Source organism: Sceloporus occidentalis, unplaced genomic scaffold (genome assembly GCF_023333645.1).
Source record: "Sceloporus occidentalis isolate IW3139 unplaced genomic scaffold, rSceOcc1.0.p SCAF_244, whole genome shotgun sequence".
In the NCBI taxonomy this organism is placed as follows: Eukaryota; Metazoa; Chordata; class Lepidosauria; order Squamata; family Phrynosomatidae; genus Sceloporus; species Sceloporus occidentalis.
In genome coordinates, this window is record NW_028317224.1 from 27,321 (window position 1) to 44,322 (window position 17,002).

The following is a 17,002-nucleotide window of genomic DNA, read 5'->3' on the forward strand; positions in this document are numbered from 1 at the left end:
ATCTTTGCTGTACTTTATTAAAAACGTTCCCTGACTGGGAATCGAATCCAGGCCGCAGCCGTGAGAACACCGAACCCTACCCACTAGACCACCAGGGAATCGCTGTCTGTTGGTTTGAAACCATGAACTCTCCAAGCAGTTCTTAACCGCGGTCAGTGCTTCGTTAAGGCGTGTTAACGTCTACTAATGAAAATATTGGAGAAAATATATTCCTGCACATTATCCCTTAAAAAATCTTTCAAATAAAACTTGAAAGCTTAAAGGGATGTGCTCCAGGTGAGGCTTGAACTCACAACCTCGGCATTGCTCAACAAATACTGCCTTATAAGTACCGCGCGCTAACCGATTGCGCCACTGGAGCTTCATGCTGGGTCACCTTACACTCGGTTTTCTTGTTTTGTCACTTACAAACTTAACGCTCCTCTGTGGGACAGCGAAAATTGATGAAAGGCTTCTTGCACATTAAGAAAGGTAGTTTGACCAAAGTTCGCTTGAAGCCTTTTCAGTTCACAAGCCAATTGTCTATTTTTTTCTTTCAAAATAGGCTTGTGGAAAGCTTTCTGATTCCCATGCAAGCTTGTAGAGCCATGCTTAAAGGGGTGGTTTTGGGACATGGATATCGAGTGGAATTGATTCCTGGCGTAAAAACACCTTGCCTACTGGCAGATGTCTCGCAAATAGCGTTACACCGGGCCGAGCCGGTCTCTTGCCCGGTTAAGAGCACCCCAGATGGGACTTGAACCCACAATCCCTGGTTTAGGAGGCCAGTGCCTTATCCATTAGGCCACTGGGGTATCTGGTAGCAACACTGGCAGGTTTTGGTGGCTGCAAACTAGGTTCATAGAGCCCTCATTATGACTCTAGTTTGTTGCCCGACATACAAGATCGACTGATCGCTCTGGGCTAAAATAAAACAGTCAATTAGAAAAAAAAACAACCAAGCAAACACTACTTTTGGAATGTCTTTTGAAAAGAGCCCCAAAAACTGGACGTTCCTCTGGAAAATCACCTCTTTGGCACCTGCTTGATTTGCCTGGTTGACTTCTACAGGGAGTGCTACTGAGCATATGCAAGACGTTTGCATACTAAGACTTCCTGGTTTTCAATAGACGCTTCAAGGTGAGCACATCAAGGAGGCACAGGTCTCATTTTCAAAGTCCAATAACCAAAGAACGCATGCAGCAAATACATTTGGAGTCCAGGCAAAACGGACCCTAACGTGCACTAAAATATCAATCTGCAATTTGGGGAACTGGACTGAAGGACTCCTGTTTTCTCCCAGACTGAGCTTCCTGTCACGGTGTCATAACTTGCAAACACCACTCTTGTGATGCTCTTTTCAACTTTCTGTCCCAAGCCTGGAACCAGATGTGCAGCCATCTCAAATTGTTATAAAAGCTTGCGGGGCCATTCGGACCAACTTCTCTGCTCCTTTTTATGTAAACATTTCTCCTGATCTTTGTTGTGCTTTATTAAAAACCTTCCCTGACCGGGAATCGAACCCGGGCCGCGGCGGTGAGAGCGCCGAATCCTAGCCACTAGACCACCAGGGAATTGCTGGTGAGTGTCCTGAAGCCATGAGCTCTCCCAGCAGTTCTTAAACCCGATCAGTCCTTCATTGAGCCGTGTTAACGTCTACTACTGATAAGGTGGGAGACAATATATCCTTGCACATTATCCCTTAAAAATCTTTCAAATAACTTCCACACCACAGATGTTGAGGCTCACTAAGTCTTTCATCCAGTGGCGGGGATTTTGGTCTCGTTTTAAAGATTAGCACCATTTATGCTTTTTGCACCAAACTTTTGGCACCTTGCCAAATGAGAGAGACTCCTTGAAGATTGTAAAATTCCTTGTTCCAATATTAACCTGTCAGGATTAAAACTTGAAACCAGATGCGCAGCCGTTTCAACTTGTTCGAAAAGCTCGCGGGACCATTCGGACCAACTTCTCTGCTCCTCAACATGTAAACATTTCTCCTCATCTTTGCTGTACTTTATTAAAAACGTTCCCTGACTGGGAATCGAATCCAGGCCGCAGCCGTGAGAACACCGAATCCTACCCACTAGACCACCAGGGAATCGCTGTCTGTTGGTTTGAAACCATGAACTCTCCAAGCAGTTCTTAACCGCGGTCAGTGCTTCGTTAAGGCGTGTTAACGTCTACTAATGAAAATATTGGAGAAAATATATTCCTGCACATTATCCCTTAAAAAATCTTTCAAATAAAACTTGAAAGCTTAAAGGGATGTGCTCCAGGTGAGGCTTGAACTCACAACCTCGGCATTGCTCAACAAATACTGCCTTATAAGTACCGCGCGGTAACCGATTGCGCCACTGGAGCTTCATGCGGGGTCACCTTACACTCGGTTTTCTTGTTTTGTCAATTGCAAACTTAACGCTCCTCTGTGGGACAGCGAAAATTGATGAAAGGCTTCTTGCACATTAAGAAAGGTAGTTTGACCAAAGTTCGCTTGAAGCCTTTTCAGTTCACAAGCCAATTGTCTATTTTTTTCTTTCAAAATAGGCTTGTGGAAAGCTTTGTGATTCCCATGCAAGCTTGTAGAGCCATGCTTAAAGGGGTGGTTTTGGGACATGGATATCGAGTGGAATTGATTCCTGGCGTAAAAACACCTTGCCTACTGGCAGATGTCTCGCAAATAGCGTTACACCGGGCCGAGCCAGTCTCTTGCCCGGTTAAGAGCACTGGCAGATGTCTCGCAAATAGCGTTACACCGGGCCAAGCCGGTCTCTTGCCCGGTTAAGAGCACCCCAGATGGGACTCGAACCCACAATCCCTGGCTTAGAAGGCCAGTGCCTTATCCATTAGGCCACTGGGGCATCTGGTAGCAACACTGGCAGGTTTTGGTGGCTGCAAACTAGGTTCATAGAGCCCTCATTATGACTCTAGTTTGTTGCCCGACATACAAGATCGACTGATCGCTCTGGGCTAAAATAAAACAGTCAATTAGAAAAAAAAACAACCAAGCAAACACTACTTTTGGAATGTCTTTTGAAAAGAGCCCCAAAAACTGGACGTTCCTCTGGAAAATCACCTCTTTGGCACCTGCTTGATTTGCCTGGTTGACTTCTACAGGGAGTGCTACTGAGCATGTGCAAGACGTTTGCATACTAAGACTTCCTGGTTTTCAATAGACGCTTCAAGGTGAGCACGTCAAGGAGGCACAGGTCTCATTTTCAAAGTCCAATAACCAAAGAACGCATGCAGCAAATACATTTGGAGTCCAGGCAAAACGGACCCTAACGTGCACTAAAATATCAATCTGCAATTTGGGGGACTGGACTGAAGGACTCCTGTTTTCTCCCAGACTGAGCTTCCTGTCACGGTGTCATAACTTGCAAACACCACTCTTGTGATGCTCTTTTCAACTTTCTGTCCCAAGCCTGGAACCAGATGTGCAGCCATCTCAAATTGTTATAAAAGCTTGCGGGGCCATTCGGACCAACTTCTCTGCTCCTTTTTATGTAAACATTTCTCCTGATCTTTGTTGTGCTTTATTAAAAACCTTCCCTGTCCGGGAATCGAACCCGGGCCGCGGCGGTGAGAGCGCCGAATCCTAGCCACTAGACCACCAGGGAATCGCTGGTGAGTGTTCTGAAGCCATGAGCTCTCCCAGCAGTTCTTAAACCCGATCAGTCCTTCATTGAGCCGTGTTAACGTCTACTACTGATAAGGTGGGAGACAATATATCCTTGCACATTATCCCTTAAAAATCTTTCAAATAACTTCCACACCACAGATGTTGAGGCTCACTAAGTCTTTCATCCAGTGGCGGGGATTTTGGTCTCGTTTTAAAGATTAGCACCATTTATGCTTTTTGCACCAAACTTTTGGCACCATGCCAAATGAGAGAGACTCCTTGAAGATTGTAAAATTCCTTGTTCCAATATTAACCTGTCAGGATTAAAACTTGAAACCAGATGCGCAGCCGTTTCAACTTGTTCGAAAAGCTCGCGGGACCATTCGGACCAACTTCTCTGCTCCTCAACATGTAAACATTTCTCCTCATCTTTGCTGTACTTTATTAAATACGTTCCCTGACTGGGAATCGAATCCAGGCCGCAGCCGTGAGAACACCGAACCCTACCCACTAGACCACCAGGGAATCGCTGTCTGTTGGTTTGAAACCATGAACTCTCCAAGCAGTTCTTAACCGCGGTCAGTGCTTCGTTAAGGCGTGTTAACGTCTACTAATGAAAATATTGGAGAAAATATATTCCTGCACATTATCCCTTAAAAAATCTTTCAAATAAAACTTGAAAGCTTAAAGGGATGTGCTCCAGGTGAGGCTTGAACTCACAACCTCGGCATTGCTCAACAAATACTGCCTTATAAGTACCGCGCACTAACCGATTGCGCCACTGGAGCTTCATGCTGGGTCACCTTACACTCGGTTTTCTTGTTTTGTCACTTACAAACTTAACGCTCCTCTGTGGGACAGCGAAAATTGATGAAAGGCTTCTTGCACATTAAGAAAGGTAGTTTGACCAAAGTTCGCTTGAAGCCTTTTCAGTTCACAAGCCAATTGTCTATTTTTTTCTTTCAAAATAGGCTTGTGGAAAGCTTTCTGATTCCCATGCAAGCTTGTAGAGCCATGCTTAAAGGGGTGGTTTTGGGACATGGATATCGAGTGGAATTGATTCCTGGCGTAAAAACACCTTGCCTACTGGCAGATGTCTCGCAAATAGCGTTACACCGGGCAGAGCCGGTCTCTTGCCCAGTTAAGAGCACCCCAGATGGGACTCGAACCCACAATCCCTGGCTTAGGAGGCCAGTGCCTTATCCATTAGGCCACTGGGGCATCTGGTAGTAACACTGGCAGGTTTTGGTGGCTGCAAACTAGGTTCATAGAGCCCTCATTATGACTCTAGTTTGTTGCCCGACATAAAAGATCGACTGATCGCTCTGGGCTAAAATAAAACAGTCAATTAGAAAAAAAAACAACCAAGCAAACACTACTTTTGGAATGTCTTTTGAAAAGAGCCCCAAAAACTGGACGTTCCTCTGGAAAATCACCTCTTTGGCACCTGCTTGATTTGCCTGGTTGACTTCTACAGGGAGTGCTACTGAGCATGTGCAAGACGTTTGCATACTAAGACTTCCTGGTTTTCAATAGACGCTTCAAGGTGAGCACATCAAGGAGGCACAGGTCTCATTTTCAAAGTCCAATAACCAAAGAACGCATGCAGCAAATACATTTGGAGTCCAGGCAAAACGGACCCTAACGTGCACTAAAATATCAATCTGCAATTTGGGGGACTGGACTGAAGGACTCCTGTTTTCTCCCAGACTGAGCTTCCTGTCACGGTGTCATAACTTGCAAACACCACTCTTGTGATGCTCTTTTCAACTTTCTGTCCCAAGCCTGGAACCAGATGTGCAGCCATCTCAAATTGTTATAAAAGCTTGCGGGGCCATTCGGACCAACTTCTCTGCTCCTTTTTATGTAAACATTTCTCCTGATCTTTGTTGTGCTTTATTAAAAACCTTCCCTGACCGGGAATCGAACCCGGGCCGCGGCGGTGAGAGCGCCGAATCCTAGCCACTAGACCACCAGGGAATCGCTGGTGAGTGTCCTGAAGCCATGAGCTCTCCCAGCAGTTCTTAAACCCGATCAGTCCTTCATTGAGCCGTGTTAACGTCTACTACTGATAAGGTGGGAGACAATATATCCTTGCACATTATCCCTTAAAAATCTTTCAAATAACTTCCACACCACAGATGTTGAGGCTCACTAAGTCTTTCATCCAGTGGCGGGGATTTTGGTCTCGTTTTAAAGATTAGCACCATTTATGCTTTTTGCACCAAACTTTTGGCACCTTGCCAAATGAGAGAGACTCCTTGAAGATTGTAAAATTCCTTGTTCCAATATTAACCTGTCAGGATTAAAACTTGAAACCAGATGCGCAGCCGTTTCAACTTGTTCGAAAAGCTCGCGGGACCATTCGGACCAACTTCTCTGCTCCTCAACATGTAAACATTTCTCCTCATCTTTGCTGTACTTTATTAAAAACGTTCCCTGACTGGGAATCGAATCCAGGCCGCAGCCGTGAGAACACCGAATCCTACCCACTAGACCACCAGGGAATCGCTGTCTGTTGGTTTGAAACCATGAACTCTCCAAGCAGTTCTTAACCGCGGTCAGTGCTTCGTTAAGGCGTGTTAACGTCTACTAATGAAAATATTGGAGAAAATATATTCCTGCACATTATCCCTTAAAAAATCTTTCAAATAAAACTTGAAAGCTTAAAGGGATGTGCTCCAGGTGAGGCTTGAACTCACAACCTCGGCATTGCTCAACAAATACTGCCTTATAAGTACCGCGCGGTAACCGATTGCGCCACTGGAGCTTCATGCGGGGTCACCTTACACTCGGTTTTCTTGTTTTGTCAATTGCAAACTTAACGCTCCTCTGTGGGACAGCGAAAATTGATGAAAGGCTTCTTGCACATTAAGAAAGGTAGTTTGACCAAAGTTCGCTTGAAGCCTTTTCAGTTCACAAGCCAATTGTCTATTTTTTTCTTTCAAAATAGGCTTGTGGAAAGCTTTGTGATTCCCATGCAAGCTTGTAGAGCCATGCTTAAAGGGGTGGTTTTGGGACATGGATATCGAGTGGAATTGATTCCTGGCGTAAAAACACCTTGCCTACTGGCAGATGTCTCGCAAATAGCGTTACACCGGGCCGAGCCAGTCTCTTGCCCGGTTAAGAGCACTGGCAGATGTCTCGCAAATAGCATTACACCGGGCCAAGCCGGTCTCTTGCCCGGTTAAGAGCACCCCAGATGGGACTCGAACCCACAATCCCTGGCTTAGAAGGCCAGTGCCTTATCCATTAGGCCACTGGGGCATCTGGTAGCAACACTGGCAGGTTTTGGTGGCTGCAAACTAGGTTCATAGAGCCCTCATTATGACTCTAGTTTGTTGCCCGACATACAAGATCGACTGATCGCTCTGGGCTAAAATAAAACAGTCAATTAGAAAAAAAAACAACCAAGCAAACACTACTTTTGGAATGTCTTTTGAAAAGAGCCCCAAAAACTGGACGTTCCTCTGGAAAATCACCTCTTTGGCACCTGCTTGATTTGCCTGGTTGACTTCTACAGGGAGTGCTACTGAGCATGTGCAAGACGTTTGCATACTAAGACTTCCTGGTTTTCAATAGACGCTTCAAGGTGAGCACGTCAAGGAGGCACAGGTCTCATTTTCAAAGTCCAATAACCAAAGAACGCATGCAGCAAATACATTTGGAGTCCAGGCAAAACGGACCCTAACGTGCACTAAAATATCAATCTGCAATTTGGGGGACTGGACTGAAGGACTCCTGTTTTCTCCCAGACTGAGCTTCCTGTCACGGTGTCATAACTTGCAAACACCACTCTTGTGATGCTCTTTTCAACTTTCTGTCCCAAGCCTGGAACCAGATGTGCAGCCATCTCAAATTGTTATAAAAGCTTGCGGGGCCATTCGGACCAACTTCTCTGCTCCTTTTTATGTAAACATTTCTCCTGATCTTTGTTGTGCTTTATTAAAAACCTTCCCTGTCCGGGAATCGAACCCGGGCCGCGGCGGTGAGAGCGCCGAATCCTAGCCACTAGACCACCAGGGAATCGCTGGTGAGTGTTCTGAAGCCATGAGCTCTCCCAGCAGTTCTTAAACCCGATCAGTCCTTCATTGAGCCGTGTTAACGTCTACTACTGATAAGGTGGGAGACAATATATCCTTGCACATTATCCCTTAAAAATCTTTCAAATAACTTCCACACCACAGATGTTGAGGCTCACTAAGTCTTTCATCCAGTGGCGGGGATTTTGGTCTCGTTTTAAAGATTAGCACCATTTATGCTTTTTGCACCAAACTTTTGGCACCATGCCAAATGAGAGAGACTCCTTGAAGATTGTAAAATTCCTTGTTCCAATATTAACCTGTCAGGATTAAAACTTGAAACCAGATGCGCAGCCGTTTCAACTTGTTCGAAAAGCTCGCGGGACCATTCGGACCAACTTCTCTGCTCCTCAACATGTAAACATTTCTCCTCATCTTTGCTGTACTTTATTAAAAACGTTCCCTGACTAGGAATCGAATCCAGGCCGCAGCCGTGAGAACACCGAACCCTACCCACTAGACCACCAGGGAATCGCTGTCTGTTGGTTTGAAACCATGAACTCTCCAAGCAGTTCTTAACCGCGGTCAGTGCTTCGTTAAGGCGTGTTAACGTCTACTAATGAAAATATTGGAGAAAATATATTCCTGCACATTATCCCTTAAAAAATCTTTCAAATAAAACTTGAAAGCTTAAAGGGATGTGCTCCAGGTGAGGCTTGAACTCACAACCTCGGCATTGCTCAACAAATACTGCCTTATAAGTACCGCGCGCTAACCGATTGCGCCACTGGAGCTTCATGCTGGGTCACCTTACACTCGGTTTTCTTGTTTTGTCACTTACAAACTTAACGCTCCTCTGTGGGACAGCGAAAATTGATGAAAGGCTTCTTGCACATTAAGAAAGGTAGTTTGACCAAAGTTCGCTTGAAGCCTTTTCAGTTCACAAGCCAATTGTCTATTTTTTTCTTTCAAAATAGGCTTGTGGAAAGCTTTGTGATTCCCATGCAAGCTTGTAGAGCCATGCTTAAAGGGGTGGTTTTGGGACATGGATATCGAGTGGAATTGATTCCTGGCGTAAAAACACCTTGCCTACTGGCAGATGTCTCGCAAATAGCGTTACACCGGGCCGAGCCGGTCTCTTGCCCGGTTAAGAGCACCCCAGATGGGACTTGAACCCACAATCCCTGGCTTAGGAGGTCAGTGCCTTATCCATTAGGCCACTGGGGTATCTGGTAGCAACACTGGCAGGTTTTGGTGGCTGCAAACTAGGTTCATAGAGCCCTCATTATGACTCTAGTTTGTTGCCCGACATACAAGATCGACTGATCGCTCTGGGCTAAAATAAAACAGTCAATTAGAAAAAAAAACAACCAAGCAAACACTACTTTTGGAATGTCTTTTGAAAAGAGCCCCAAAAACTGGACGTTCCTCTGGAAAATCACCTCTTTGGCACCTGCTTGATTTGCCTGGTTGACTTCTACAGGGAGTGCTACTGAGCATATGCAAGACGTTTGCATACTAAGACTTCCTGGTTTTCAATAGACGCTTCAAGGTGAGCACATCAAGGAGGCACAGGTCTCATTTTCAAAGTCCAATAACCAAAGAACGCATGCAGCAAATACATTTGGAGTCCAGGCAAAACGGACCCTAACGTGCACTAAAATATCAATCTGCAATTTGGGGAACTGGACTGAAGGACTCCTGTTTTCTCCCAGACTGAGCTTCCTGTCACGGTGTCATAACTTGCAAACACCACTCTTGTGATGCTCTTTTCAACTTTCTGTCCCAAGCCTGGAACCAGATGTGCAGCCATCTCAAATTGTTATAAAAGCTTGCGGGGCCATTCGGACCAACTTCTCTGCTCCTTTTTATGTAAACATTTCTCCTGATCTTTGTTGTGCTTTATTAAAAACCTTCCCTGACCGGGAATCGAACCCGGGCCGCGGCGGTGAGAGCGCCGAATCCTAGCCACTAGACCACCAGGGAATTGCTGGTGAGTGTCCTGAAGCCATGAGCTCTCCCAGCAGTTCTTAAACCCGATCAGTCCTTCATTGAGCCGTGTTAACGTCTACTACTGATAAGGTGGGAGACAATATATCCTTGCACATTATCCCTTAAAAATCTTTCAAATAACTTCCACACCACAGATGTTGAGGCTCACTAAGTCTTTCATCCAGTGGCGGGGATTTTGGTCTCGTTTTAAAGATTAGCACCATTTATGCTTTTTGCACCAAACTTTTGGCACCTTGCCAAATGAGAGAGACTCCTTGAAGATTGTAAAATTCCTTGTTCCAATATTAACCTGTCAGGATTAAAACTTGAAACCAGATGCGCAGCCGTTTCAACTTGTTCGAAAAGCTCGCGGGACCATTCGGACCAACTTCTCTGCTCCTCAACATGTAAACATTTCTCCTCATCTTTGCTGTACTTTATTAAAAACGTTCCCTGACTGGGAATCGAATCCAGGCCGCAGCCGTGAGAACACCGAATCCTACCCACTAGACCACCAGGGAATCGCTGTCTGTTGGTTTGAAACCATGAACTCTCCAAGCAGTTCTTAACCGCGGTCAGTGCTTCGTTAAGGCGTGTTAACGTCTACTAATGAAAATATTGGAGAAAATATATTCCTGCACATTATCCCTTAAAAAATCTTTCAAATAAAACTTGAAAGCTTAAAGGGATGTGCTCCAGGTGAGGCTTGAACTCACAACCTCGGCATTGCTCAACAAATACTGCCTTATAAGTACCGCGCGGTAACCGATTGCGCCACTGGAGCTTCATGCGGGGTCACCTTACACTCGGTTTTCTTGTTTTGTCAATTGCAAACTTAACGCTCCTCTGTGGGACAGCGAAAATTGATGAAAGGCTTCTTGCACATTAAGAAAGGTAGTTTGACCAAAGTTCGCTTGAAGCCTTTTCAGTTCACAAGCCAATTGTCTATTTTTTTCTTTCAAAATAGGCTTGTGGAAAGCTTTGTGATTCCCATGCAAGCTTGTAGAGCCATGCTTAAAGGGGTGGTTTTGGGACATGGATATCGAGTGGAATTGATTCCTGGCGTAAAAACACCTTGCCTACTGGCAGATGTCTCGCAAATAGCGTTACACCGGGCCGAGCCAGTCTCTTGCCCGGTTAAGAGCACTGGCAGATGTCTCGCAAATAGCGTTACACCGGGCCAAGCCGGTCTCTTGCCCGGTTAAGAGCACCCCAGATGGGACTTGAACCCACAATCCCTGGCTTAGAAGGCCAGTGCCTTATCCATTAGGCCACTGGGGCATCTGGTAGCAACACTGGCAGGTTTTGGTGGCTGCAAACTAGGTTCATAGAGCCCTCATTATGACTCTAGTTTGTTGCCCGACATACAAGATCGACTGATCGCTCTGGGCTAAAATAAAACAGTCAATTAGAAAAAAAAACAACCAAGCAAACACTACTTTTGGAATGTCTTTTGAAAAGAGCCCCAAAAACTGGACGTTCCTCTGGAAAATCACCTCTTTGGCACCTGCTTGATTTGCCTGGTTGACTTCTACAGGGAGTGCTACTGAGCATGTGCAAGACGTTTGCATACTAAGACTTCCTGGTTTTCAATAGACGCTTCAAGGTGAGCACGTCAAGGAGGCACAGGTCTCATTTTCAAAGTCCAATAACCAAAGAACGCATGCAGCAAATACATTTGGAGTCCAGGCAAAACGGACCCTAACGTGCACTAAAATATCAATCTGCAATTTGGGGGACTGGACTGAAGGACTCCTGTTTTCTCCCAGACTGAGCTTCCTGTCACGGTGTCATAACTTGCAAACACCACTCTTGTGATGCTCTTTTCAACTTTCTGTCCCAAGCCTGGAACCAGATGTGCAGCCATCTCAAATTGTTATAAAAGCTTGCGGGGCCATTCGGACCAACTTCTCTGCTCCTTTTTATGTAAACATTTCTCCTGATCTTTGTTGTGCTTTATTAAAAACCTTCCCTGTCCGGGAATCGAACCCGGGCCGCGGCGGTGAGAGCGCCGAATCCTAGCCACTAGACCACCAGGGAATCGCTGGTGAGTGTTCTGAAGCCATGAGCTCTCCCAGCAGTTCTTAAACCCGATCAGTCCTTCATTGAGCCGTGTTAACGTCTACTACTGATAAGGTGGGAGACAATATATCCTTGCACATTATCCCTTAAAAATCTTTCAAATAACTTCCACACCACAGATGTTGAGGCTCACTAAGTCTTTCATCCAGTGGCGGGGATTTTGGTCTCGTTTTAAAGATTAGCACCATTTATGCTTTTTGCACCAAACTTTTGGCACCATGCCAAATGAGAGAGACTCCTTGAAGATTGTAAAATTCCTTGTTCCAATATTAACCTGTCAGGATTAAAACTTGAAACCAGATGCGCAGCCGTTTCAACTTGTTCGAAAAGCTCGCGGGACCATTCGGACCAACTTCTCTGCTCCTCAACATGTAAACATTTCTCCTCATCTTTGCTGTACTTTATTAAAAACGTTCCCTGACTGGGAATCGAATCCAGGCCGCAGCCGTGAGAACACCGAACCCTACCCACTAGACCACCAGGGAATCGCTGTCTGTTGGTTTGAAACCATGAACTCTCCAAGCAGTTCTTAACCGCGGTCAGTGCTTCGTTAAGGCGTGTTAACGTCTACTAATGAAAATATTGGAGAAAATATATTCCTGCACATTATCCCTTAAAAAATCTTTCAAATAAAACTTGAAAGCTTAAAGGGATGTGCTCCAGGTGAGGCTTGAACTCACAACCTCGGCATTGCTCAACAAATACTGCCTTATAAGTACCGCGCGCTAACCGATTGCGCCACTGGAGCTTCATGCTGGGTCACCTTACACTCGGTTTTCTTGTTTTGTCACTTACAAACTTAACGCTCCTCTGTGGGACAGCGAAAATTGATGAAAGGCTTCTTGCACATTAAGAAAGGTAGTTTGACCAAAGTTCGCTTGAAGCCTTTTCAGTTCACAAGCCAATTGTCTATTTTTTTCTTTCAAAATAGGCTTGTGGAAAGCTTTCTGATTCCCATGCAAGCTTGTAGAGCCATGCTTAAAGGGGTGGTTTTGGGACATGGATATCGAGTGGAATTGATTCCTGGCGTAAAAACACCTTGCCTACTGGCAGATGTCTCGCAAATAGCGTTACACCGGGCCGAGCCGGTCTCTTGCCCGGTTAAGAGCACCCCAGATGGGACTTGAACCCACAATCCCTGGCTTAGGAGGCCAGTGCCTTATCCATTAGGCCACTGGGGTATCTGGTAGCAACACTGGCAGGTTTTGGTGGCTGCAAACTAGGTTCATAGAGCCCTCATTATGACTCTAGTTTGTTGCCCGACATACAAGATCGACTGATCGCTCTGGGCTAAAATAAAACAGTCAATTAGAAAAAAAAACAACCAAGCAAACACTACTTTTGGAATGTCTTTTGAAAAGAGCCCCAAAAACTGGACGTTCCTCTGGAAAATCACCTCTTTGGCACCTGCTTGATTTGCCTGGTTGACTTCTACAGGGAGTGCTACTGAGCATGTGCAAGACGTTTGCATACTAAGACTTCCTGGTTTTCAATAGACGCTTCAAGGTGAGCACATCAAGGAGGCACAGGTCTCATTTTCAAAGTCCAATAACCAAAGAACGCATGCAGCAAATACATTTGGAGTCCAGGCAAAACGGACCCTAACGTGCACTAAAATATCAATCTGCAATTTGGGGAACTGGACTGAAGGACTCCTGTTTTCTCCCAGACTGAGCTTCCTGTCACGGTGTCATAACTTGCAAACACCACTCTTGTGATGCTCTTTTCAACTTTCTGTCCCAAGCCTGGAACCAGATGTGCAGCCATCTCAAATTGTTATAAAAGCTTGCGGGGCCATTCGGACCAACTTCTCTGCTCCTTTTTATGTAAACATTTCTCCTGATCTTTGTTGTGCTTTATTAAAAACCTTCCCTGACCGGGAATCGAACCCGGGCCGCGGCGGTGAGAGCGCCGAATCCTAGCCACTAGACCACCAGGGAATTGCTGGTGAGTGTCCTGAAGCCATGAGCTCTCCCAGCAGTTCTTAAACCCGATCAGTCCTTCATTGAGCCGTGTTAACGTCTACTACTGATAAGGTGGGAGACAATATATCCTTGCACATTATCCCTTAAAAATCTTTCAAATAACTTCCACACCACAGATGTTGAGGCTCACTAAGTCTTTCATCCAGTGGCGGGGATTTTGGTCTCGTTTTAAAGATTAGCACCATTTATGCTTTTTGCACCAAACTTTTGGCACCTTGCCAAATGAGAGAGACTCCTTGAAGATTGTAAAATTCCTTGTTCCAATATTAACCTGTCAGGATTAAAACTTGAAACCAGATGCGCAGCCGTTTCAACTTGTTCGAAAAGCTCGCGGGACCATTCGGACCAACTTCTCTGCTCCTCAACATGTAAACATTTCTCCTCATCTTTGCTGTACTTTATTAAAAACGTTCCCTGACTGGGAATCGAATCCAGGCCGCAGCCGTGAGAACACCGAATCCTACCCACTAGACCACCAGGGAATCGCTGTCTGTTGGTTTGAAACCATGAACTCTCCAAGCAGTTCTTAACCGCGGTCAGTGCTTCGTTAAGGCGTGTTAACGTCTACTAATGAAAATATTGGAGAAAATATATTCCTGCACATTATCCCTTAAAAAATCTTTCAAATAAAACTTGAAAGCTTAAAGGGATGTGCTCCAGGTGAGGCTTGAACTCACAACCTCGGCATTGCTCAACAAATACTGCCTTATAAGTACCGCGCGGTAACCGATTGCGCCACTGGAGCTTCATGCGGGGTCACCTTACACTCGGTTTTCTTGTTTTGTCAATTGCAAACTTAACGCTCCTCTGTGGGACAGCGAAAATTGATGAAAGGCTTCTTGCACATTAAGAAAGGTAGTTTGACCAAAGTTCGCTTGAAGCCTTTTCAGTTCACAAGCCAATTGTCTATTTTTTTCTTTCAAAATAGGCTTGTGGAAAGCTTTGTGATTCCCATGCAAGCTTGTAGAGCCATGCTTAAAGGGGTGGTTTTGGGACATGGATATCGAGTGGAATTGATTCCTGGCGTAAAAACACCTTGCCTACTGGCAGATGTCTCGCAAATAGCGTTACACCGGGCCGAGCCGGTCTCTTGCCCGGTTAAGAGCACCCCAGATGGGACTTGAACCCACAATCCCTGGCTTAGGAGGCCAGTGCCTTATCCATTAGGCCACTGGGGTATCTGGTAGCAACACTGGCAGGTTTTGGTGGCTGCAAACTAGGTTCATAGAGCCATCATTATGACTCTAGTTTGTTGCCCGACATACAAGATCGACTGATCGCTCTGGGCTAAAATAAAACAGTCAATTAGAAAAAAAAACAACCAAGCAAACACTACTTTTGGAATGTCTTTTGAAAAGAGCCCCAAAAACTGGACGTTCCTCTGGAAAATCACCTCTTTGGCACCTGCTTGATTTGCCTGGTTGACTTCTACAGGGAGTGCTACTGAGCATGTGCAAGACGTTTGCATACTAAGACTTCCTGGTTTTCAATAGACGCTTCAAGGTGAGCACGTCAAGGAGGCAAAGGTCTCATTTTCAAAGTCCAATAACCAAAGAACGCATGCAGCAAATACATTTGGAGTCCAGGCAAAACGGACCCTAACGTGCACTAAAATATCAATCTGCAATTTGGGGGACTGGACTGAAGGACTCCTGTTTTCTCCCAGACTGAGCTTCCTGTCACGGTGTCATAACTTGCAAACACCACTCTTGTGATGCTCTTTTCAACTTTCTGTCCCAAGCCTGGAACCAGATGTGCAGCCATCTCAAATTGTTATAAAAGCTTGTGGGGCCATTCGGACCAACTTCTCTGCTCCTTTTTATGTAAACATTTCTCCTGATCTTTGTTGTGCTTTATTAAAAACCTTCCCTGACCGGGAATCGAACCCGGGCCGCGGCGGTGAGAGCGCCGAATCCTAGCCACTAGACCACCAGGGAATCGCTGGTGAGTGTTCTGAAGCCATGAGCTCTCCCAGCAGTTCTTAAACCCGATCAGTCCTTCATTGAGCCGTGTTAACGTCTACTACTGATAAGGTGGGAGACAATATATCCTTGCACATTATCCCTTAAAAATCTTTCAAATAACTTCCACACCACAGATGTTGAGGCTCACTAAGTCTTTCATCCAGTGGCGGGGATTTTGGTCTCGTTTTAAAGATTAGCACCATTTATGCTTTTTGCACCAAACTTTTGGCACCATGCCAAATGAGAGAGACTCCTTGAAGATTGTAAAATTCCTTGTTCCAATATTAACCTGTCAGGATTAAAACTTGAAACCAGATGCGCAGCCGTTTCAACTTGTTCGAAAAGCTCGCGGGACCATTCGGACCAACTTCTCTGCTCCTCAACATGTAAACATTTCTCCTCATCTTTGCTGTACTTTATTAAAAACGTTCCCTGACTGGGAATCGAATCCAGGCCGCAGCCGTGAGAACACCGAATCCTACCCACTAGACCACCAGGGAATCGCTGTCTGTTGGTTTGAAACCATGAACTCTCCAAGCAGTTCTTAACCGCGGTCAGTGCTTCGTTAAGGCGTGTTAACGTCTACTAATGAAAATATTGGAGAAAATATATTCCTGCACATTATCCCTTAAAAAATCTTTCAAATAAAACTTGAAAGCTTAAAGGGATGTGCTCCAGGTGAGGCTTGAACTCACAACCTCGGCATTGCTCAACAAATACTGCCTTATAAGTAACGCGCGCTAACCGACTGCGCCACTGGAGCTTCATGCTGGGTCACCTTACACTCGGTTTTCTTGTTTTGTCACTTGCAAACTTAACGCTCCTCTGTGGGACAGCGAAAATTGATGAAAGGCTTCTTGCACATTAAGAAAGGTAGTTTGACCAAAGTTCGCTTGAAGCCTTTTCAGTTCACAAGCCAATTGTCTATTTTTTTCTTTCAAAATAGGCTTGTGGAAAGCTTTGTGATTCCCATGCAAGCTTGTAGAGCCATGCTTAAAGGGGTGGTTTTGGGACATGGATATCGAGTGGAATTGATTCCTGGCGTAAAAACACCTTGCATACTGGCAGATGTCTCGCAAATAGCGTTACACCGGGCCGAGCCGGTCTCTTGCCTGGTTAAGAGCACCCCAGATGGGACTCGAACCCACAATCCCTGGCTTAGAAGGCCAGTGCCTTATCCATTAGGCCACTGGGGCATCTGGTAGCAACACTGGCAGGTTTTGGTGGCTGCAAACTAGGTTCATAGAGCCCTCATTATGACTCTAGTTTGTTGCCCGACATACAAGATCGACTGATCGCTCTGGGCTAAAATAAAACAGTCAATTAGAAAAAAAAACAACCAAGCAAACACTACTT

General features: G+C 45.4%; 26 non-coding genes across 26 annotated transcripts; all 26 read right to left on the minus strand.

The window, feature by feature from the left end:
* Positions 1-268: 268 nt before the first annotated feature.
* TRNAI-UAU (transfer RNA isoleucine (anticodon UAU)) lies at positions 269-361 on the minus strand. Its single transcript is given in 2 exon segments — positions 269-304; positions 324-361. It is a non-coding gene; the product is annotated as a tRNA-Ile (tRNA).
* Positions 362-721: 360 nt separating this feature from the next.
* TRNAR-CCU (transfer RNA arginine (anticodon CCU)) lies at positions 722-794 on the minus strand. Its single transcript has one exon. It is a non-coding gene; the product is annotated as a tRNA-Arg (tRNA).
* A 687-nt stretch (positions 795-1,481) lies between these two features.
* On the minus strand, positions 1,482-1,553 carry TRNAE-CUC (transfer RNA glutamic acid (anticodon CUC)). Its single transcript has one exon. It is a non-coding gene; the product is annotated as a tRNA-Glu (tRNA).
* A 697-nt stretch (positions 1,554-2,250) lies between these two features.
* TRNAI-UAU (transfer RNA isoleucine (anticodon UAU)) lies at positions 2,251-2,343 on the minus strand. Its single transcript is given in 2 exon segments — positions 2,251-2,286; positions 2,306-2,343. It is a non-coding gene; the product is annotated as a tRNA-Ile (tRNA).
* A 424-nt stretch (positions 2,344-2,767) lies between these two features.
* Positions 2,768-2,840, minus strand: TRNAR-UCU (transfer RNA arginine (anticodon UCU)). The gene has a single exon. It is a non-coding gene; the product is annotated as a tRNA-Arg (tRNA).
* A 687-nt stretch (positions 2,841-3,527) lies between these two features.
* TRNAE-CUC (transfer RNA glutamic acid (anticodon CUC)) lies at positions 3,528-3,599 on the minus strand. The gene has a single exon. It is a non-coding gene; the product is annotated as a tRNA-Glu (tRNA).
* A 697-nt stretch (positions 3,600-4,296) lies between these two features.
* Positions 4,297-4,389, minus strand: TRNAI-UAU (transfer RNA isoleucine (anticodon UAU)). Its single transcript is given in 2 exon segments — positions 4,297-4,332; positions 4,352-4,389. It is a non-coding gene; the product is annotated as a tRNA-Ile (tRNA).
* Positions 4,390-4,749: 360 nt separating this feature from the next.
* TRNAR-CCU (transfer RNA arginine (anticodon CCU)) lies at positions 4,750-4,822 on the minus strand. The gene has a single exon. It is a non-coding gene; the product is annotated as a tRNA-Arg (tRNA).
* Positions 4,823-5,509: 687 nt separating this feature from the next.
* On the minus strand, positions 5,510-5,581 carry TRNAE-CUC (transfer RNA glutamic acid (anticodon CUC)). Its single transcript has one exon. It is a non-coding gene; the product is annotated as a tRNA-Glu (tRNA).
* Positions 5,582-6,278: 697 nt separating this feature from the next.
* Positions 6,279-6,371, minus strand: TRNAI-UAU (transfer RNA isoleucine (anticodon UAU)). Its single transcript is given in 2 exon segments — positions 6,279-6,314; positions 6,334-6,371. It is a non-coding gene; the product is annotated as a tRNA-Ile (tRNA).
* Positions 6,372-6,795: 424 nt separating this feature from the next.
* TRNAR-UCU (transfer RNA arginine (anticodon UCU)) lies at positions 6,796-6,868 on the minus strand. The gene has a single exon. It is a non-coding gene; the product is annotated as a tRNA-Arg (tRNA).
* Positions 6,869-7,555: 687 nt separating this feature from the next.
* On the minus strand, positions 7,556-7,627 carry TRNAE-CUC (transfer RNA glutamic acid (anticodon CUC)). Its single transcript has one exon. It is a non-coding gene; the product is annotated as a tRNA-Glu (tRNA).
* A 697-nt stretch (positions 7,628-8,324) lies between these two features.
* TRNAI-UAU (transfer RNA isoleucine (anticodon UAU)) lies at positions 8,325-8,417 on the minus strand. Its single transcript is given in 2 exon segments — positions 8,325-8,360; positions 8,380-8,417. It is a non-coding gene; the product is annotated as a tRNA-Ile (tRNA).
* A 360-nt stretch (positions 8,418-8,777) lies between these two features.
* On the minus strand, positions 8,778-8,850 carry TRNAR-CCU (transfer RNA arginine (anticodon CCU)). The gene has a single exon. It is a non-coding gene; the product is annotated as a tRNA-Arg (tRNA).
* Positions 8,851-9,537: 687 nt separating this feature from the next.
* Positions 9,538-9,609, minus strand: TRNAE-CUC (transfer RNA glutamic acid (anticodon CUC)). Its single transcript has one exon. It is a non-coding gene; the product is annotated as a tRNA-Glu (tRNA).
* A 697-nt stretch (positions 9,610-10,306) lies between these two features.
* Positions 10,307-10,399, minus strand: TRNAI-UAU (transfer RNA isoleucine (anticodon UAU)). Its single transcript is given in 2 exon segments — positions 10,307-10,342; positions 10,362-10,399. It is a non-coding gene; the product is annotated as a tRNA-Ile (tRNA).
* Positions 10,400-10,823: 424 nt separating this feature from the next.
* TRNAR-UCU (transfer RNA arginine (anticodon UCU)) lies at positions 10,824-10,896 on the minus strand. The gene has a single exon. It is a non-coding gene; the product is annotated as a tRNA-Arg (tRNA).
* A 687-nt stretch (positions 10,897-11,583) lies between these two features.
* TRNAE-CUC (transfer RNA glutamic acid (anticodon CUC)) lies at positions 11,584-11,655 on the minus strand. Its single transcript has one exon. It is a non-coding gene; the product is annotated as a tRNA-Glu (tRNA).
* Positions 11,656-12,352: 697 nt separating this feature from the next.
* Positions 12,353-12,445, minus strand: TRNAI-UAU (transfer RNA isoleucine (anticodon UAU)). Its single transcript is given in 2 exon segments — positions 12,353-12,388; positions 12,408-12,445. It is a non-coding gene; the product is annotated as a tRNA-Ile (tRNA).
* A 360-nt stretch (positions 12,446-12,805) lies between these two features.
* TRNAR-CCU (transfer RNA arginine (anticodon CCU)) lies at positions 12,806-12,878 on the minus strand. Its single transcript has one exon. It is a non-coding gene; the product is annotated as a tRNA-Arg (tRNA).
* Positions 12,879-13,565: 687 nt separating this feature from the next.
* Positions 13,566-13,637, minus strand: TRNAE-CUC (transfer RNA glutamic acid (anticodon CUC)). The gene has a single exon. It is a non-coding gene; the product is annotated as a tRNA-Glu (tRNA).
* Positions 13,638-14,334: 697 nt separating this feature from the next.
* TRNAI-UAU (transfer RNA isoleucine (anticodon UAU)) lies at positions 14,335-14,427 on the minus strand. The gene is given in 2 exon segments: positions 14,335-14,370; positions 14,390-14,427. It is a non-coding gene; the product is annotated as a tRNA-Ile (tRNA).
* Positions 14,428-14,787: 360 nt separating this feature from the next.
* TRNAR-CCU (transfer RNA arginine (anticodon CCU)) lies at positions 14,788-14,860 on the minus strand. Its single transcript has one exon. It is a non-coding gene; the product is annotated as a tRNA-Arg (tRNA).
* A 687-nt stretch (positions 14,861-15,547) lies between these two features.
* Positions 15,548-15,619, minus strand: TRNAE-CUC (transfer RNA glutamic acid (anticodon CUC)). Its single transcript has one exon. It is a non-coding gene; the product is annotated as a tRNA-Glu (tRNA).
* A 697-nt stretch (positions 15,620-16,316) lies between these two features.
* On the minus strand, positions 16,317-16,409 carry TRNAI-UAU (transfer RNA isoleucine (anticodon UAU)). Its single transcript is given in 2 exon segments — positions 16,317-16,352; positions 16,372-16,409. It is a non-coding gene; the product is annotated as a tRNA-Ile (tRNA).
* A 360-nt stretch (positions 16,410-16,769) lies between these two features.
* On the minus strand, positions 16,770-16,842 carry TRNAR-UCU (transfer RNA arginine (anticodon UCU)). Its single transcript has one exon. It is a non-coding gene; the product is annotated as a tRNA-Arg (tRNA).
* Between the last annotated feature and the right edge of the window lie 160 nt (positions 16,843-17,002).